The following is a 20,910-nucleotide window of genomic DNA, read 5'->3' as shown; positions in this document are numbered from 1 at the left end:
GATTCTTTAAAAAGCTGCAACTAGCAGTAGCATGAATCCCAAATTAGGATTCAATTCAAAAGTTGAACAACAAAGCAGGTTGAGTAATTCATTCATGTTACACATTTCCCAGCACCCCGAAGTGACATCATTTGAGGTCAGTATAGCACTTATTTGGCATCACCTTTGCATTATTGATTTATTAAGGAGGGAAAGGTTAGAGTTAGATCAGAACAGACTGGCATTCTATAAAAACCGTTAAGTCTCCCAAAGGGATGCAGGCAGTCTTTTATCCCAGCATTAAAAGTGTTCAACAATCAAAACCCGTAAGGGAACAAGCACTGCCAAAGCCAATAGGTTCAGAGGGAGGCTTTTAGGGAGCCAGGATAGCCAAATCTAATGGGCAAAGTCAAAGTTCTGATACTATTCTTCTTAGAAAAATGTTCTTAAATAGTCAGTGTTCAAAAACAAAATCACAGCAACTCAAGAAGAGTCACCTTGAGAAAGTACAAGCTGAAAGGCCAGTGCAAGTGAGTTGAGGTCAACTCAGAATAGGGTTAACTAGCACTTGCAAAGGTAGGAAGCACCCCAAATGGCCAAAGGATAATGTACCACAAGCCCCACAGTACACCTCTGAATTGTAGAAGTTGTGCCAGCTGAGGCCTTCTGGTTGTAGTACAGCAGACACTTGTTCTTGGTCCTTGGCCGTGGTGACGAAAGGGAGGACATCTTGCGGGCCTAAGCAGAAGCACTCGAGAGAGGGACTCGGCAGCAATGGATTCCTCTGGATTCAGTGGCTGTGTTTTTGGCACCTTTTTCTCAGCACCAAATAACAACAAACAGGTCTGGTTAGAAGTTGCATGATACCTCGGTGCTGGACTCTGGTGAGGGGACTCTGGACATGGATTCTGTAGGGTCCTCTGGATGGCCACAAAGTTTTGGCCGGATTCACACTTTGGAAGACCATGCACTCACAGATGGTTGAGGTACCCTGGGTATTGTGATTCTGCAGCCTGAAGTAGCAGCAAGTCAGGGGGGAAAGGGGGATTTGGTTGCACCAAAATAGAGTTGGTCTTGAGGCTGGTTGGTCCCAAGGGAGGAAGTCGTCTCGTATGGGTCTTCCCTGTCGATTCGAAAATGGGGTCAGCACAGTTGAAGGGCTTCACCAGGCACTTCACGGTTCAGGAGGGTACTGCTTGTGTCTTCTCTCGTCTTCTGCTTCGGATGTTGTCCTTCAGTGGTCGACTCTGTCTCTAGTCCCACAAACCTCGCTTTTTATGCAAAATCCCATTCATTCACAGCCCTAAACTGTCAATCACACAGCAGCGTAGCTGTCCTCCAGCCGGCCAATTGGAACTGGTATCACTCATACACCCCTAGAGACAAAGGACAGGGAAGTTTCGGGGACCTTCCTCATTTCCTGCCTTTCCAGACACACTGGAGCCTGGACAGGCTTCAGGGCTGAAGCCTGTCAAAGGCAAAACACACAAAGGACTCAAACTTGATTCAAACGAGTAAAAGCCCAGAAGAAACTGACAAGAAATGGCAAAAAAAGAAGACGGGGCAGTTTTGTGAAAATGGTCACCCTTGGATGCTGTACTGCAGCTGAGGAATAAGCCTGCAGATACAGGTCAGCATGTAGTAAAGAAACCACTGCCACCAGCCATTCAAGTGAGTTAGTGTAACAAAATGTTACATGAGGAATGGGTTAAATGAGTTACTATGTAAACCCCCCAGCACTCCACACAGGGTGGTGTGTGCTGCACCCATAAAAGTAAAGGTAAGACAGGGGTCCATCTTATTATTCTTGGGAACAGTAGTTCACCCAAGAAAATGTTGAAGTCCGCTGGACTTCTCAGTGGCACTGCACAAAAGGTGCTGTGTCCACAATGCAAAAGCAGATGCCTATGGAGTTTACCAGACTCCATAAAACAGTAAGGAACACAGACAATCAGTCAGGAAAACACATGAGCAAGTGAGAAAAAAAGTCCCACCCACTAAGGAGTCAAAATTAAAAAGCCCCGAGTCCAGCAAAAGAGCTGGGGGTCTCTAAGGTTAAAGTGAATTGGCAGAGAAATGAAAATTCTCCCTAAAAATTATTTATCAATATTCATGCCAGATTCTGAGGAAACTCAGTTAAAATTAAAAATGCTGTACTAGTGGACATTATTCTGTGTACTATAAACAACTGCAAATGTTCCTTATTAGAAAATATGCAGAGTAAAATAACACAAAGGTTACTGATGGTAAGTTTGTTTATTTATTTTATTTATATAGCGCTCCGGACCCGGTAGTAAAAGGGCGCTTAGTACAAGTTGCAAGGCACAGTACATGGTAATTAGCAGTGAAATTTTAGCAAAGGTTATATACAGAATATACAGACAGTGGAGGTAAATACATCCAGTAATGGCCTAAATGCAGCATGTACTATATATACAAGTTGTAGCTAGGTCTAGCTTAAAGGTTGACTTTTTGCCAGTAGCCACCCAATGGCAAGTTTCCTGAAAGACTGGAAGGATTTGGACGATTTGATGTTCAGTGGCAAGGCGTTCCAGAGTTGGGAGGCGAGGACAGTGAAGCTCAAGCTTCCGGCTCTTTTAGAAATGAATCTGGGCACCGTGAGACATAGGGTATTGGAGGATCTAGTAGTTCTGATGGAAGGTTTCATGGTGAATTTGTTGGCAAGGTGGGGGGGGCTAGTTGGTTGAGAGCTTTATAGGTGAGGCAGAGGGTTTTTAGATACATTTTTTGTTGAATGGTGAGCCATTTGCAGGTGATTCTGGTGGCAGAGACGTGCTCTCGTCTAGGAATGTTTAATGCTGCTCGTAGCACATTATTTTGAAGGACTTGGAGTTTGCTGATTATCGCTTGGTTGGCACCTAGGTAGAGGCTGTTGCAGTAGTCTAACTTAGATTGTATGAGAGCTCTAGCTAGGGTAAGTGTCATGATCACTGCTTCCGAGGAGCCAGGACCAGCCCAACGTCCTTGGAAGCAGGCCCCTAACCCTAATCCTAGGCACCAGCCGGTCCCCACTGGGACCTTTTGGACCTTGTCCTGGCGCCGGTGGCACCAGGCTCATCAAAACCATTGGTCCCGGCACTGGAAGCACCGGGCTCATAATAGGTGTGAGGATGCTTGGGTGGACTTACCTGCAGCAGACCATGCTGCTTACTTACCAGCCACTTAGAAGCTATCTAAGAACAGGGACTACTTTCTTACCTGGGTGGGGCAGCTCCACTCCCTGAATACAGCACTGGAACTCTTCTGGAAACTGGAACTCTTTTCTTACCTAGGCGGGCCGTGGAAGAAGACGCCTCATCACTCCAAGGCTATTTAAACCACACCCGATAGATGAAGCGTGCTTCGCGTTATTCTGCATCTGCAGCAGAACGCTCACAGAGTCTGCTCCGGCTTTTCTTCTTCTGATCCTGGACCTGCAAGAATCTTACTTACCATTTCAATATCCAGACATCATCAGCACCTGCAAGGAACAGAAACAACAGGTTAGCAAGGCGAACTTTACACGCAGCACTTACTCACCTGATCCATCGGCTGCGGCCGCTTCGTCACGCCGCATCTCCACCTGCAAAGGCAAAAGTATTGTCATACTTACCGGCACGCTGTGGATTCCGGATTTCTTCGTTCTGCATCGCCGTCTGTAAAGACAAAGCATCGTTAACAACTTACTGGCATTCCGCGGACTCCGGCGCTGCAAACCAACATCTGAAAGGCAAAAGAAAAGACATTAAGCAGGTATTTACTTACGTCCATCCCGCTCGTCGCAATAAAACGCCTGCAAATACTCCGGCGTCTCTAACACGAACTAAGCTGCAAGGAAAGAGACAATTAGAGCGCTTGCCATACTTACAAACTTCCAGGCGCTTTACTTCATCTTCCATCTCAAGAGTCCTGCAATACATAAGGGAAAAGCATTATATAGAGTCTGCATATAAACGTGCCACGTATTTAAAGACTATAAAGACAAAAGGTGTCCAGAAACTCACCGCTCGTGCCGACGACGGTAACCATCCTCTGAATTCAAGAGGCCTATGTTTCACCAGTGAAGGAACTGGCAACGGCACCCTGCACCAGACGCAGATGGAGAGCCCAGCATTCACCTATATAAGGTGAGCACGTTGACCTGGGGGCTCTACGAAAAAGCTGGGAAGAGAGAGGGAGAGAGGGACATTCAACTACCCAGACCATTAACCCCCATATTCTTTCACCTGCAGAAACCTCACTTTTCGAGTCCGACACACAGTGCGAAGAGGTTCGACCCCAGAAGCCAATCGAGTCCTGCACATCACTTTGAGTCACAGACAGTTTCCTGCCAAGACCCGCGCCTCCGTGGGAATCAGGTGAGCGTTACAATAAGGCAGCTTTTAGTGGAGAGAAATGGTCTGCAGGCTCTAATTAGTTTTCCTGTATAAGAGTTGACTTGTTTAGTGAGGTTGATATTGGCATCGAGATAAAAGCCAAGTGTTTTCACATTTTTGGCAACAGGGATAGTGTTGCCATCGATGATGATATTGGAATAGTTGGGGCTCATTTTTTTAAAATTGTTGGGTGAACCGACGATGAGCAGTTCAGTCTTCTCGTCATTCAGACAGAGGTCGTGTGTGGCCATCCATGCCTGAATGACGAAAATTTCATTGATCCTGGTAACATCAGTCTTGTAATTGCCAGAGATGGTGAGGAGTATCTGGGTGTCATCCGCGTAGTTTGTGTAGGTGACACCAAGACGATCCAATTTGTCAGAGAGGCTTTGCAAAGATATTGTAAAGGGTGGGGGAAACACATGAGCCTCGTGGGACACCACAAGTGATGGGGTTGGGGTCTGCTGCTGCCAGCGGGGAGAAAACCCTCATGGTTCTGTTGGCCAACAAGGACTGTATCCACGTGACAGCAGAAGAGGAGAAATGGGCGGCAGAAGAAAGGTGGTTACAGAGTATTTCATGGTCAACCAGGTCGAAGGCTGCTGGGAGATCTAGGAGGAGTAGGATGGCAGCTTTGCCCTTATCTTTAATGTCGTCAATCTGACTTTTGAGATCAACAAGGGCAGTTTCTGTTCCATGTTGAGGTCGAAAGCCAGACTGACGCAGTCCAAGTAGTTGGTTGGACTCTAAGTAATTCTGGATTTGCAAGTAGGCAACTCTGTCGAGGATTTTTAGCAGGAAGGGAACGGTGGTAATAGGCCTGTAATTGATGGGAATGGCTGGGTCTAGGGTCTGTTTTTTCAGAAGGGGGAGGACCCAAGACTGTTTCAGATTGTTGGGTACTGAGTTAGTGGAGAATGAAACGTTTATGAGCTTGGAAATGAATGGGGAGAGGTCTCTTGTTGCATCTTTTATGATCTGTGCGGGGCAGCTGTCCCCTTTGCAGTTTGACGGTTTGAGAGAGGTTATAATTTTTTGCACTTCTAGTGCAGTTACCTTTTTGAAGGTGAAGCCAAGGTTAGAGTTAGAGGTAGTGGGTAAGCTGGGGGGGGGGCTGTTACTAGAGAGTTGTGATCTTGTTTTCAATTTTCGTTTGCAGGCCAGTGATTTTGTTCGCGAGGGCATCTTGGATGCCTGTGCACCATAGTTGGTCCTTCACAGATGTGTCCGTCGGGGATTGGGATTTTCTAGCTCCATCAAGATGGTGAATAGTTCTTTAGCACTGGAGCTTGCATTACTTATTCTTATATTGTAAGCTTCCTTTTTAGTGCAGATTATTTCTTTTTTATAGTGGGAGAATGCATTTGTGAGATTCATTTTATGTTCCGCTGATGGATTCGTTTTCCAAAGGGTTTCCATTTTAGTTTTCTTATTTCTTAGTATTTTAAGTTCAGGTGTGTACCACGAGTTAAGATGGGCTCTAGGTTTACCTTTACGTAATTTTTGTGGGGCAACGGTGTCAATAGCTTTAGTCATGGCGTTGTTGTAGGTGTCTACTAGTAGGTTGAGGTCCGATGTGTCGGTATCCTGTTTAGGGTGGGTAGAACCAGTGGAATGAGGGCTACAGCGGTAATGTTGCGCTTATTTCTAGTCAGACATGCTGGTGCAGGGGGGCACTGTGTGTTGAGCGGGTTATTCGTGCTGATGTAAAATAATAGTAGGAGATGGTCGGTCCATATAAGTGGTTGGGGGTCCTTGCAGATAATGTTGCAGTTGTGGGCAGCGAGCCAGTCTAGGGTTCTGCCTTTCTGATGTGCAGGTAGAGTGTTAAGTTGAGTGTAGTTATGTTCGCAGAGGGCATTGGCAAGGGAGGATGCAGGGATGTCGTGCGGATCATTGCATCCCAGGTTAAAGTCACCTAGAATAATATTTTGAGAGAGGGGGTTTAGATTTCTCTGCTATGAGGGAGGTTATATCTTCCTTGAAGGCACCTGTGGGGCTGGGGGGTCTGTATATTAGTTCCAGGGTGATAGTGTTCTTAGGGGTAGTTTGAAATTTGATGGAGAGGTGTTCGCATGAGTTTAGTAGCGGGGAGGTAACAGATCTAATGTCAAGGGAGGATTTGAATATAAGTGCTACAACTCCTCCGCGAGCATTGGGTCTGTCGGCTCTGAGGATGGAGGAGTAGTCAGGAACCGCAAGGGTTAGATAGGGGCCTGCTGCAGCATGAAGCCAAGTTTCTGTGGTGGCAAGGAAGTCCAGATCTGCTGAACGGATGATGTCGGCAATTTCGGTGGGGTGAGCAACCAGGGATCTGACATTAAGTAAGGTTCCTTTGAGTGGCACAGTGTTTACACTGGTATTTTTATTGGTATCTTTCGCTGTAGGAGTAGTGGGCATTTTGCTTGGTAAGGTGATAAGTCTGCAGCCTAGTTTGTTGTTGCGGGTAATGAGGTTGGGGTGGGCTGTAGGGCGATGTTCTGGTATTTTGGCTGAGTTCTGGTTGGTGTCAGAATAGGCGTCTTTGGTGAGGTCAGCGAGGTTAGGTGGCGGGTTACCTAGAGTGACGCTAATTTTAGCGGTATGGTCTGTAGGGGCGCTGTGGGGGGAAAGGAGGCAAGGTAGGTAGGAAGGAAGGGTGTGGGGCAGGGGATGGGGTGGTGTCTAGGGCAGCCAAGCTTGGCTAGACCATTACTGAGTGGGATGTAGCTGTTTCTACTACATGGCGTGCGATTGGGCATAACACAGAAGGGGAACATGATGAGGAAGAGCCAGGCTAGCATAGTTCAGAGGCAATGTAGGGACGTGATGCCAGATAGATGGTGGAAGTTATTAGCTGAACTCGTACATGTAAGACCCCAGGGCAGTTACAAGCGGTTAGGTGTAACTTAGGCTATGGGATTTAACTTGGCTAGTATAGTATGGTGTGATTTGGCAGAGCACAACCGTCTAGATCAGTGGTATTCAAACTGTGGGTCGCGACCCCCTAGGGGTCCGCGGGTGCATCCCAGGGGGGCCCTGAGAGCTCAGCATGAAAAAAGATTTTTTTTTTTTTTAGATTGGAAGAAATGGGCAGGGGTGGCCCACATGGGCGGGCTGAAGCATGAAACTGTCTCAGGCAACAATGAAAAAGTGGCCCACAGTTGTAAATGGATATTCATTTCTTTAGTCACAGACTGGGCCTCATTACTACTATGGCGGACCAGTAACAACGGTGCTGGTAAGCTACCGGCACCGTTGCTACCGTTCCGCCATAGTAAGAGTTGTGCTCGTGGGTGCTTGACAGCCCCCGCCAGGTCTGACCTCAGCTCGTCGGATGCACCGGCACCGTTATTAACGGTGCCGGTGCATCCGAGCTCCCCCTTCCCATTTGAGACATATGGGGCTCAAATGGGAATGGGGATCTACCGGCACCTTCGAAAGGGCAATTATCATGTCCGCCTAACTCGGCATGACCTAGTAATTGCCCATTCGCGGGTGCCAGACCCGGATGCAACTCCAGTGGCAGCCGTGCCGGTTTTACCGGCACAGCTACCGCCAGAGTAGTTATGAAGCCCACTGTTTCAATAGTACCCAAAGGGGTGCTTTGTGTTAAAATGTAAGTAAATTGTGATATATTCAGCAACAATGGTCAACATTACTAACTGCATAGTGGCCCCTCACCCATTATGGAGGAGCTAAGGAGCCAGCCCAGTGAAACAGTGAGCACTCCCTCAGCTGCTTTATCCAGCTAATGGAGTGCTCCTGGGCTGGCTGAACTGTCAAAGGGAAACACTGTTTCCCTTTGACAGTTCAGTTTAGTTCCCCAGCCGCACATGCTCACTGAGCCATGCAAGTGCTGGGGCGTTTTGCTTCGCCAGCATTGCATAGCTCATTGGAAATGCTGGCTGGGGCACTGCATGTCTGTATGTCCGAGGGGGAGCTCCTGCGCCTCCTCGCACATACGGACAGAGCAGCTGGAGCAGCACCCACACACAGGCCAATGCAGAAGGTACGTTTATGTTCATTGTTTTTATTTAAACATGTGTATGGATGCGTTATGAGTGAGTGTATGGTGATGGATGCTCATGTGAATGATAGAGTGATTGCTGTATGAATGTGCAGCGCCTTGCAAATACACATAATCATGTTCATTGTGTTAGGACCAGTGGGGCCCAGGGGACAGGGATGGTATCTTTTTACCGGACATCTATCATTCAAAACCCTCTGCCTTGTCCACAAGGCTTTCTGGGGCCTCGGTCCAAAATACCTTCAGCTATTCCTCCGCAAATACCTCCCCTCTCGAGCTCTTCACTCCTCTACCTCCAACTCCCTCAGGGTCAGTCGTTTATCAAAGAAACGAGCTGGGGGTAGATCTCCGTCTTCGGCTGGGGCCTCCCTCTGGAACAGCGCCCTGCCACTCTAAAACTTGAGGAGAACCATCTTTCTTCCTGCACTTATCAGACCTACCCTGTCTGCTGCCTTAAACGTAGCACTTGCAAATTGCTGGCTGCACTACCACTGTTTGTTGCCTTTATTATTTATTTATTGTTATTTATCTGTTTCTCCTCTGCTTCGCACTTTCCACTTCTCCCCCCTTCCATGCACTTTTCCCCTCACACTTGCGCGTTCTCAATGTCACTGGGCCGAGTAAGATCGCTGTTTTATTCTCCTCTGTTCCCCTCCCTTGCCTTGTCACGCTCTGAAACACTTGTGTACGAGCGCGATAGAAATAAAATATCAATGCCTGCCCCCTGGACTCCCAGCAACAATTGCAAACTGTTTGGCTATTTACCCATTTTTTGTTAAAAGTATGCTCTACAATGCAACATTTTAACCTATTATTTAAAAAAAAATTCACAGGGGGAAACCCCCCCGAACCTCCCCTTAATGCCCCTCCACTTAAAAAAGATTCACCAGCCGCCACTGGCCCTCAGACTGTGTTGGGAACGGGATGGGGGAACCATGGGATAGTGATGGGAGCAGAGTGGGGAGAGCACTGGGTGTGTGATGGGGTGGGGAGAGACCAGCGACTGGGTAGGAGTGGGATGAGGGAGCCCAGCGACTTTGATGGGAGCAGGTGACGGCGCGCAATATATACTGTCCATTTGGCATTTCTGGGGGGTCCCGACCTGCCCAAATTTTGCTCAGGGGGGGCCCTGGCCAAAAAAGTTTGAAGACCACTGGTCTAGATACAGGTTTGATACAAACAGTCAATATAGCTTATAACTAAGACAATCACCAAGTTAGAGTCCTTATCGGTGCAGGCAAGTTAAGACAGGAATGCATTCATGCGTGCTAGGTCTAGGTAGTGCAAGAGCTGGATTCGAATTTTGTGCAGACTGGCAGAAAGGTTTATAAATGGAACAATCAACAAGCTAGTTAAAGTAACAGCTAGATTGAAATTTTGTGCAGACTGGCAAAATGGCTTATAGCTCGAACAAACACCAAGTTAGAGTCGTTTCCAGTGCGCGCTGAGACAAGAGGGCATGTGTGCGTACTAGGTCAGCGTGATGCAGGCATGAGGATCGGAATGGCATGAGCAAATGAGAAGAACAAGTTACTTTCTTACCTGGTAACGTTCTTTCGATGGGATGGTCCGACGACGTATTCCATATCTATGACAGGTAATGTCCACAGCTGTGCTGCTTCGGAAAATCTTTGGCGTCTGCGTCCTGCTTCGATGATGTCGATGCGCCGTCCCCGAGGACCTCCTCCGACGGCCGACGTCACCCGATGTGATAAGTAGGACGCACGACGCCCATAGCCTCAGTTATAGTTTTTTCCCAGAACGTGTGCCACCAGTTTTCTGCCAGTCAGACACACAAGGCCTTGCGGAACGCAAGCTGCAATCGCAAAAGAAATTCTGCAGCGGGGAAGGCAGGGAGGGAGCGATATGGAATACGTCGACGGACCATCCCATCGAAAGAATGTTACCAGGTAAGAAAGTAACTTGTTCTTCGAGGGGATTGTTCCTCCGACGTATTCCATATCTACGGCAGACTCCCAAAGCAGTACCAAGCAAGGAGGTGGGAAAGAATTTAGAATACAAATTTAGCATGCCCAATCAAATTGCGGAATAGAGAACTGCCTTGCCAAAGGCCAGATCTTGCCCTCTGATGGAATCAAGGGAATAGTGACGTACAAAAGTATGTACTGAAGCCCAGGTGGCTGCATCACAGATGTGACGAATAGGAACTCCCCTCTGCAGGGCAGTAGACGCAGCCACTCCTCTGGTAGAATGGGCCGGCAAGCCAGCCGGAGGGTCCTTACCCGCCAAGCGGTAACACTCGGAGATAGCTAAAATAATCCAACGAGACAACGTCGGTTTCGTCACAGCTTGTCCCAAACGCTTTCCAGGAGCCTCTCCTCTTCCTTACCAGGATGTGGAGGAGGATAGAACGCCGGAAGAACAACCTTCTGGCTCAAATTAAATTCCGAAACCACCTTCGGAAGAAAAGAAGGACGAAATCTAAGGACAACCCTGTCCTTATGAAACACAGTGAAGGGTGGCTTAACTGAAAGTGCCTGTAACTCACTCACTCTGCGAGCGGAAGTAACCGCAACCAAAAACACAGTTTTCAGAGTCAACAGCCTCAAAGGGCAAGAATGTAAAGACTCAAACGGAGCACCCATAAGGATCTTAAGAACAAGGTTCAAATCCAAACCTAGCACCAAAAAAGGTGACGGAGGGAACACATTAGTGAGCCCTTTCAAAAACTGCGAAATTAAAGGAATCTTAAAATAGGAACACTCTTCAGACAAGCGCTTAAATATGGACAGCGCCGCCAAGTAACCTTTAATGGTCCCCACTTGCAAGCCCCTGTGGGCCAAATAAAGCAAAAAAGACAGAACCATGGGAATGTCACATTCAAAAGAATCCACATTCTGAACCCTGCACCAGTCGTAGAACTTTCTCCAACGGCAACGGTACAGAGACTTAGATGCCGGCCGCCTGGCCGAGCACAACACCTCCATCACGTCTTCAGGGAGGTCCCAATCCTTATACCTCAATCTTTCAGAAGCCAAGCGTGAAGATTGAGGGATCTGACCTCTGGATGGAGAACCTGACCCCCCCCCCCCTCCTGTGAGAGCAGATCATCTCGGTAGGGAAGATGCGTGGAGGGCAGATGGACAAGTCTAGAAGGTCCTGGTACCATGTCCTCCGGGCCCACGCCAGAGCAATGAGGATCATCCGGGAACTGAAGCTCTGCAGCACTTGGGGGTTGACGGGGACTGGAGGAAACGCGTACAGCAGTGGGAATGACCACTCCACCACAAATGGGTCTCCTAAGGCTCCTTTTGGAGGAAATTCCAGCGAGCAAAACCTTTCGCACTTCTGGTTGAAACTGGAGGCAAAGAGATCCACTTGAGGGGTCCCCCAAAGGGCGAAGATCTCCGAGAGAATCTCCTGAGCCAGCTCCCACTCGTGAGAGATCGTGCTCTGCCTGCTCAGAGCGTCCGCCGTCTCGTTGTCGTCTCCGGCGAGATGAACCGCCGAGATCGAAACCTCCTGCTGGATGGCCCAGAACTCGAGCTGCATCGCCTCCCTGCACAGCGGAAGTGACCCTGCCCCCCTCCTTTTTGCTGAGGTAGTGCATGGCCAATGTGTTGTCCGTTAGAATCAGGACACTCTTTCCGCGCACAGTCGGCAGAAAAGCCTTCAGGAATAGCCTGACGGCCCTGAGCTCCAACAGATTAATATGGAGTCTGGACTCCGACGGAGACCAACGACCGCTGACTGTCAACTCGTTGGCATGAGCTCCCCATCCCGTGAGGGATGTGTCCGTCACGATCGTCACCTCCGGCCAGGGAAGCCAAAATGGGGCCCCCTTCATCAGATTGCCCTCGACGGCCCACCACAGAAGGTCCCGGGCTACCGAGGGCGGCACTTGAACAGGGTCCGACAGCCTGCCGGAGGACTGAGACCACTGGAGCTTGAGTGCCCACTGCAAAGATCTCATCCGCAGACGAGCCTCTGGCACCAGAAGAATGCAGGATGCCATGAGGCCGAGCAGTCTCAAGAACTCAGACGCTGGGAGATTCTGGGCAAACTGAAACTTGTGCACCATCTGCTGAATGTGAAGAGCCCTCACCTGAGGAGGAAAACACTGCCCCAGGGACGTGTCGAGCACTGCTCCGATGTACTGGAGCCGCTGCGTTGGTGTCAAATGGGACTTCTTAAAATTGAGGGAGAAGCCCAGCCTGTGAAGGGAGTGGCAGGTGACGGACAGATGATCCAGGACTTGCTCGGGAGAGCACCCCCTGATCAACCAATCGTCCAGGTAGGGGTAGATGTGAATCCCCCCTTTCCTGAGATGCGCTGCCACCACCACCATGAGCTTGGTGAAAACCCTCGGGGCGGATGTCAATCCAAATGGCAGGACCCGAAACTGAAAGTGCGAGTCGCCAATCGCGAACCTCAGGTACTTCTTGTGCTTGGGATGGATCGGCACATGGAAGTAAGCATCCTTGAGGTCTAGAGACACCAACCAGTCCTGAAGTTGAAGGGCCTGGAGGACTTGAGAAAGAGTCACCATCTTGAACTTGTCCATCCTGAGGAGTTTGTTCAAACCGCGCAAGTCCATGATGGGTCTCAATCCCCCGTCTTTCTTTGAAATCAAAAAACAAGGGGAATACCATCCCTTGTTCCTCTCCGCTACAGGCACCAGTTCTATGGCTTGAATTCAGGGCTTGAATTTCCTGCGCAAGGAGCGGATTCGGACTCTTCAAAGAGAGGTTCCCTGGTGGATTGTCGTGAGGCCTCTGCCGAAAAGGAAGACAGTAGCCGTGGGTTATGATCTCAAGATCCCACACATCTGAAGTAATGGCTTGCCACTCTACAAGATGCTGCGCCAGCCTTCCCTCAACCGGCGAACCATTGGACCTGGCCTCATGACTGAGTGGTAGCGGCTGCGGCGTTGCCTGAGGGCAAAGAGGCAACTGCCCGAGCGGCCTTGGCACCTCGAGTACCTTTGTTCCACCTCTGGCACTCTTACGATGGCCTCTTTGACTGCTAGCTCCTCTCGCTTTACTGAAGGAGTAATAGCGAAAGGAACCTCCCCTCCATTGTTGTCCCCTAGTACGAAAAGGCAGAGGTTGGCGAACTGCAGCACCCAACGATTTCGCTGCAGCTTTGGAGGTCTGCAACCTCTCAAGGTTCTCGTCAGCCTTGCTGCCAAACAGGTGTTCACCGTCAAAAGGCATGTTGAGGAGCCGGGACTGCACATCAGGAGCGAACCCAGACTTCCGCAACCACGCAAACCTGCGCATTACGGTGCTCCCCGCCATGGACCGGCTGACACAATCCGCCAAGTCCAAAACCCGACTGAACGGCCTCACACATAGCATCCTTGCCATCCTGAACCATAGCAAGGAAACCATCCCGTTCGTCCCCTTCGGGAATATGATCAGCCGCTAATGCAACACAGTTCCACAGAGTGTGTGTGTGAAATGAGACAAGGCACATATGGAGTTGGCCGCCTGAAGCGCCATACCCCCCGAAGAAAACACTTTCTTCGCCCAGCCGTCAAAATGTTTGTCGTCCCTATGCGGAGGGATGGTAGGATACAACGCCTGCTTTGCCGGGGCTGTAGCCGCCTGCACCACCAAACTCTCCGGGGTGGGGTGCCTAGACAAGTAGCAGGGGTCGCTACTGGCTGGACGGTATTTTCGCGACAAAGACTTGCCCACTGCCGGGAGACTCTCCGGAGCAGTCCAAGCCGCCGCCACCCTTCTCTGCAGAGCCATATGAAAAGGCAAAACCGGGTCAGTGGGTGGACCGAGATCAAGGATGTCCGTGAGATCATCCTGAACGAACTCCCCTGGGGGAGCTGACCAACCCAAGTACTCGGTAACCCGAGATTTAAAGCGCCGATATGAAGAATCGGCATGAGTGCCAGGCTCTGGCCAACAAAACTCCACCTCCGGAGAGGTGTCTAGTCCACTGGCATCATGCAGCGACTGCCTCAGGTCATCAAACTGGCTATGGCTTGAGATAAGGTCATCTGGAACCGGAACCAGGCCGCCATCAGAGCCTTCATCACCCTCTGAAATGTACTCCAGGCGGGGAGAGGAAGACCTCTGCGGACCAAAGCAGTGCCGGACCTTAGCCATAGCCTTTCTAGGGGCAAACCCCGTGCCACGGGGCCCCTCCGACACCACCGCCTCGAAAGGCGTCGTGGGCGCCGAACGAGTCGGCGTCGACAGAAAAGGCATTGAAGTCGAGCGAATCGGCGTCGATGTCAGCTGCAGCGCCGCCAGCATCAGCGGCGGCGTCGACACAGTCCTTGAAGCCGGAGCTCTGAGCGTGTCTCTCGACAACCTGGGCGCCGACGACCCCCTCGGAGGCGGAGCCTCGAGAGAAATCGGCGACGACTTTGGCGCCGACGGCGTCGACATCTTCTTCGAAGACGGCACAGGATCACGCGGCCTCGAGCGCGTCGAGGACCAGGACCTGGCATGGGCATGGCGAGAACGGCTACCCTTGTCCGAGCGGACCTCTCCCGTGAGCCGTGCCGACCACTCGTGCCCAAAGGCGTACGAGCGGTGTCTCTCGACCGGTGCCGACCGACCCCACTCGGAGGCGCCGACGGACCGGTGCCCTGCGATTCCAGAATCGCTAGCATCTGCTTCCCGAAGGAAGCCCATTCCTCCGGTGTCGCTTGCATGGACGGATAAGCGACCCACCGACGGGTCGAGTCCTCGGAAGAGGACGGGGAAGGCGACCTATGCCGGCGCTTCCTGGAATGCCTCGAAGAGGCGGAGGAGTGGCGAGACCGACTCCTGGAAGGAGACCCACCGGACTTCCGACGATGACGCGGAGAGTCGCCCCTCGAGTCATCCGTCGAAAGCCCCGCAGACCTCGACTTCCGGGGCTTAGACACCCGGCCTACCGACAGCTTCTTCTTGCGTTCCCGCAAGGCCTTTGCAGTGAGCGACTGGCAGTCGACACAGTTGTCCGTATCGTGGGCCTCCCCGAGGCACCAGAGGCAGGCGTCGTGCAAGTCCGTGACCGACATCTTGGACCCACAGTCCCCGCAGTTCTTGAAGCCCGGACGCGGGGTTGAAGACGAGAAAGACATCGCCACGAACAGGTCTTCACAACAAACCGAACAGGTTCAACGAACCGAGAATAGAAAACAGCAAACTCCAACGAGTCGAGGCTTACCGAGATTCACGAAGCGAACACGTTCGCAGAAAAAACGGAACTGAGGCTATGGGCGTCGTGCGTCCTACTTATCACATCGGGTGACGGCGGCCATCAGAGGAGGTCCTCGGGGACGGCGCATCGACGTCATCGACGCAGGAGCCAAAGATTTTCCGAAGCAGCACAGCTGTGGACATTACCTGTCATAGATATGGAATACGTCAGAGGACCCAATCCCCTCGAATGTGAGCATAAGCGCTAGTACGTGGCGGTGGGCACAGGCCAATTTCAAAGCGATTGAAATTATGTCTTAGTATGCAAGAATGGGGCCATGCGCATGAGGTGCAAGGGCAGTCATGCAATATGAAACGTTTCTCAGGAAATGTACCTGGTGATATTTCCAGGCAGAGTGACTGACCGACAGCTGGGAAGGCGTGGACAGGCAGCGACAGGTCATAGGCGTTAATGCAGGCCTTGGTGTTGTGGCCGGCTACGCCTCCCGGCTTGCCGATAGGCTGCTAGATGAAGGTGGATGGGCCAATGGGCAGGTCTCAGGCTAGGATGTGCCTGTTTCAGGAAGTTTGTTGGTCCGTTAAAGATGGTCAGCCATCTTTGAGTGGCTGCTGCGGATCGAAGGAAAAATGCAGTTATCACCGACACGGTAGGTGATTGCATATGATCACGGGCTGTGCAGCAGTTGGTTTCTGTATATGTGATGCAGGCAGAATAAAGCAAACAAAGGTATGCTTTTAGGTAATTTTCTGCAACTTGCAGATCGAGTGGGTGAAGAGCTCGGGGCCCTACCTCGGGTGTGGGGGAAGCACCTGCTTCACTCCCGGCCGGCGACGCACTGCTCCAGCAGTGGGCGGGGGGCTCCTGCTCCCTCGGTGCCTGCTGGTTAGTGGTCCACAGGCAGGGACAGGTCATAGGCCTTAGTGCAGGCCTATGTAAGTAATACCGTAAGTGTACTTTGTCCAAAGTCTCCTTTCAATCCATACTTAAGGAATGTCATAGCCAGAAAAGGAATGGAACCGAAACATAAATCATAGGCATAATTACAAAGGAAAACTGTGTGGTGTGCATGCAGGACTGCAGCAATGCTTCAGTTTAGAGATCCCTATCGTGCATGCCCTCCCAGCTCTTCTCGTCACTCCTTTTATCAGCATGATAACAGTTGCAATTTATTAGGGAGACAGAGAGGGGGCATTTCAAGGAAAGGGTTTATTAGTACAGTGGTCATATTAAGGAGTAACTATTTAACTCTTTTGTCCCATCCCTTTTCCTCTATATGTACAGGACATTGGAAAGCAGTCAGAAACCATACAGATGGATGGCAAAGCAGACGCAGCAGAGAATGTTTTTAAATGTGTGAAGATTCCCAGTCCGAAATTAACATCAGCCTGAAAGCTGGCTTCCAAAGAATAATGCTTGCAGGATATATAAGGCATAGTCCAAGGGGCTTCCTTGCAAATGTCTTGCACAGGAATATGCAGTTAGGAGTTGACCGATATAGTCTTTGTCTGGAAAGAATGCCCATGAAGACCTTTAGGAAGGAAAATCTTCCTGATTTTCTAGCAATTCAAAATACAGGACATTACTGATCTTGCAATTGAAGCCTTGAAAACTGGGGTCGATCCATCTGTCACAAAGATCTTCTGAAGAATACACATCCTAGGTCCGTTCTAAGAAAACCTAAGAACTCTGCTCATATCTAAATTGTGGAGAGTCTTCTGTGCATCCAAATCCAGGTTGGGGAAGGAAAATCAGCAACGATTTCAGCCAGAAACCACCTACGAGAAGAAAAAAAAGGGCGTCTTCTTAGCAAAATTTTTTTCATGGAGGAAATTGGAGAAGGGTCCTCAATAAAAAGAAAACCTGAGTTCACTGACCATCCATGTGGAAATGACTGCTACAAGAAAAGCATTCTTCTACGTCACCAGGCTGAGATGAGAAGGCCTGAAAAATGGTGTTGAGATCTAAATCATGGAGGGTCTGATCCTGAATGGCCCACAGATTGTGGACCTTGAAGTCCCCCTGCATTACTTACAAGCTCAAGGAACACGTCTGTAGAGATTGTAAAGGTTGGCTCCTGTGTGATAAAAGGCATCGTAACTGTTCAAAAGGCTTGTACACCAAAACAGACATCACATTCAAGTCCCAAGATGAGTGGTGTTTGCTAACAGATGGGGAGAAATGGAGAAGTGCGCTGAAATGTTTCGATGACTGGGATAGACAGTGAAAACAATATGGAGCCTGCCTTGATGCAAGCACCCAACTCTACCCAGAAGTGACCATGCTGACCTAGCCAGCTAAGATAAGAAAAATCATCCAAGGAAACCTTTACATGGCGGACTCTGCTGTCCATGCAGTGAAATCTGTTAGGGAGAACTCTCATTTCTGCGCTAATTCCCTTAAACCGTAGAGACCCCCAGCTCTTTTGCTGGACTTAAGGACTTTTAATGTTTATCCTGGAGTGAGCGAGACCTTTTTCTCACTCTCTCATGTATTTTTGATCTGATTTGGACTTTGTTTTTGGAGTCTGACAAACTCCATAGGCATCTAAGTTTGTATTGTGAGACACAGCACCTTCAGTGCAGTGTCACAGAGAAGTCCTTTGGATTTCTCATGAGGTTTAAATACCTTCTCTTGGGTAGACTACTGTTCCCAAGAGTAGTAAAGTGAAATTGACTTTACTCACCTGTTTTTCCTATGTAGGACCAGTACACCCCATATTATGTGAAAGTACTTGGGGGTTACTTAGTAGCCCCTTCGCCTACTTACTCATGTAAAATATTGTAGGTTACCCTCTCGACTTCAAATGGCTGGTAGCAGTGGTTTAATTTTCCTACCATTGTGCATTTTTACAGCAGGCTGATTATTTAGCTGCAGTAATGCACCTATGGGTACCCATTTTGTCAAAATGGCCCTGGTATGCTTTCTTCGCCATTTCTTGCTTGTGAGGTCTTTCTTGGGTTTTACTCTGCGCGCCAAACCAGGTTTAACCCTTTTGTTTGTTTTTTCTTTGGCAAGCCTCAATGCTGAAATCCGCCTCTGGCTACAGTGTGTCTGGCAGGGCAGGAAGCGAGGGAGGTGCCCGACACTCTCTGTCCTTTGTCTCCTTGGTTACCTGAATGCACCCAGTCCCGAATGGCTGGCTGGTTGTCCTTTGAGGACAGCTACCCTGCTGTGTGAGTGACATCTAGGCTGTACATGAATGGGAGAAACCTCCATAAAAGGTCAGCTTTCTTGAACAGAGGGCAGAGTCGACCACTGGACGAACATTCGATGAAAAAAACTGGAAGAGAAGCTTGCTGCACCCTCCTGGACCGTTAAATTGCCTGGTGAAGCCCTGCTGCAGTGCTGAAGCTCCAATTTAGTACAGGTTAGAGAAGCCAGGAACAGACAACTTCTTCCCTTCGGTTGATGGGACCAACTGACCCCAAGACGAACTTTGCTGGAAAACCTCTCCCTGCTGGCTGTACTTCTTTGCTGCTGCTGGAACCGAGGGTCAGGGGTCAGGAAAACCAGAATCACGTGCATCGTCTTTAAGCCGGACCCGAGCTCCAGGAAGATCCTGAGGACCCTCCCAAAGCAGGACGACCCAAGCCTGAGCCACCTCAACAGAGTGCTGGACTACAGAAGCAAGGGGAGCCCATCAAGTGTCCTAGAACCGCAGTGGTGCTATTGACTAGTAGCTGAAACCGCAAAGTGCTGCTGATTTGGAAAGAGCCCATAGCCGCTGACGACCTAACTGCAAAGCCAAGACTGCAACTAGATCAGAAGCCAGCTTGATCATCATCTTCAAACATAAGGTACTGCCTTGACTAAGGGGCACTTAACTCTTTGGTCTGCAGCTTGCTTGTTCTCACTGGAGACTTGCAGTAGCTGCTTTTTGCAGAGTTGATTTCAGTTGTGCCCTTCACAAGCCTTACAGCTTGTGGCCCAACAGTGATTATTTTGACTACAAACTCTCTAAACTCTGTGAAGCCTTTTGTGCTATCTAAAGAAGTGCCTCAGCTCCATAGACATTGCTCAAATTGACTTTGGCTGTCCTGGCTCCCTGCAGACTCTTCTACACATTGACTTTGGTTCTAACTGTCCCTCAAAGGTAGTGCATACATTTAACTTGTATTGCTGTGAAAGATCTAATCTGACTTCATTGGGAGATTGAAAATTATTCACATGCTCCGAGAACCTGTTAACGTTATCCTTCGCTAACCTTTTCCACAACCTCAGAATTGCATTAAGTGTAAAAAGCGATATATGAATGCCAAACATTGTCCTAGCAATTGAAGTCACCTCAGGGTGTAGGAAGTGTGTGAGGCATCCCAAAAGGGTAATTACTTACTTATCTTAAATCTGAGGAAGTGTTATGAAGTGTATTTCTATTGTTGCATATTTCCCTTTTTAAAAGAAGGCTTATTTAAAACTGACAGGTAAATAAATAATTATTTTACTAGAAAACCTTGAGTGTAGTGTTATTTGGATACTTGTAATTGTGAATCTCAGTGTTGCAACTCTACAGCTCACATACATTTACCCCTCTTGAGATAGGCCTGGCTGCTCAGTCACACTACCAACTTGTGTAGTACAGACCTATACCAATAGGTGGGTTACCCATTACCAAGAGGACAAGGCTGGTGTAGTCTCCCATAGGGTTACTGCATCCAATCTTGCCTAACAACTGTCCTACTTGCTGCATATTGAGATCTAGTTGACTGCTGTCTAGCTGTTTTCAGTATATGAAGATTATGATAAAGATCCAAAAATCCAATCCTCTGGGACCAACGTGCCAAGGGAAGAGACTTATGAGATGGGTGTAGATTGAGACCCTTTTGCTGTGACAGGAGATCCTTCCTCAATGGGAGCATTATCGGAGGTGGCCACAAAAACATGAAAAGCTCCGAGAACCATGTCATGTTCAGCCATTGAGTAGAAAATTGAATTAGGTACCTGGAATTGCACGAAAACCTTTACTAATGGGGAAAATAAGTCAACTGGACATCCAAAGGAAGAAAAGCATGCACCATAGTTATTTGGCCGCGTTAGGTAAGATTTTCATAGCAATGATAAATCTTCCAGACCTGTGCCAACACCAGAACTGTTTTGCTTTACTGGTGGATCATTTTTCTTTGTACCTCAGTGGGTGGAACCTTTTTCCAATCACAATGTTTTACTCTTTTTATGAGCGTCATTTTTTAGACTCTCCATAGTGTCTTTTAATTGTATCCTCTTTGACAACATTTGGCACATACTGCCTATTGTTGCTGGGTGGCCCTTGGGGCTCCCCTTTTAACTTTCCCTGTCCAACCTTGTGAGAACTACAGTTCTCAAGGGCAGAAAGGATCTTTGGCTCTCTTTTAGATGTTATTAGGCAAGACCAGCACCCCCCACCTTATGTGGAGTGCTGAGGAGGTGCAGTTAAGA

At 49.2% G+C, this 20,910-nt stretch overlaps 1 protein-coding gene across 5 annotated transcripts in view; it reads right to left on the bottom strand.

Moving 5' to 3' along the window:
• The window catches only part of UPF3B (UPF3B regulator of nonsense mediated mRNA decay), a 747,911-nt gene that overhangs the window by 280,200 nt on the left and 446,801 nt on the right, over positions 1–20,910 (bottom strand). The gene's annotated exons all lie outside the window — the stretch shown is intronic.

Source organism: Ambystoma mexicanum, chromosome 5p, assembly GCF_040938575.1.
Source record: "Ambystoma mexicanum isolate Mex_15411 chromosome 5p, UKY_AmexF1_1, whole genome shotgun sequence".
NCBI lineage: Eukaryota > Metazoa > Chordata > Amphibia > Caudata > Ambystomatidae > Ambystoma > Ambystoma mexicanum.
This window is presented reverse-complemented; position numbering and strand designations above follow the sequence as displayed.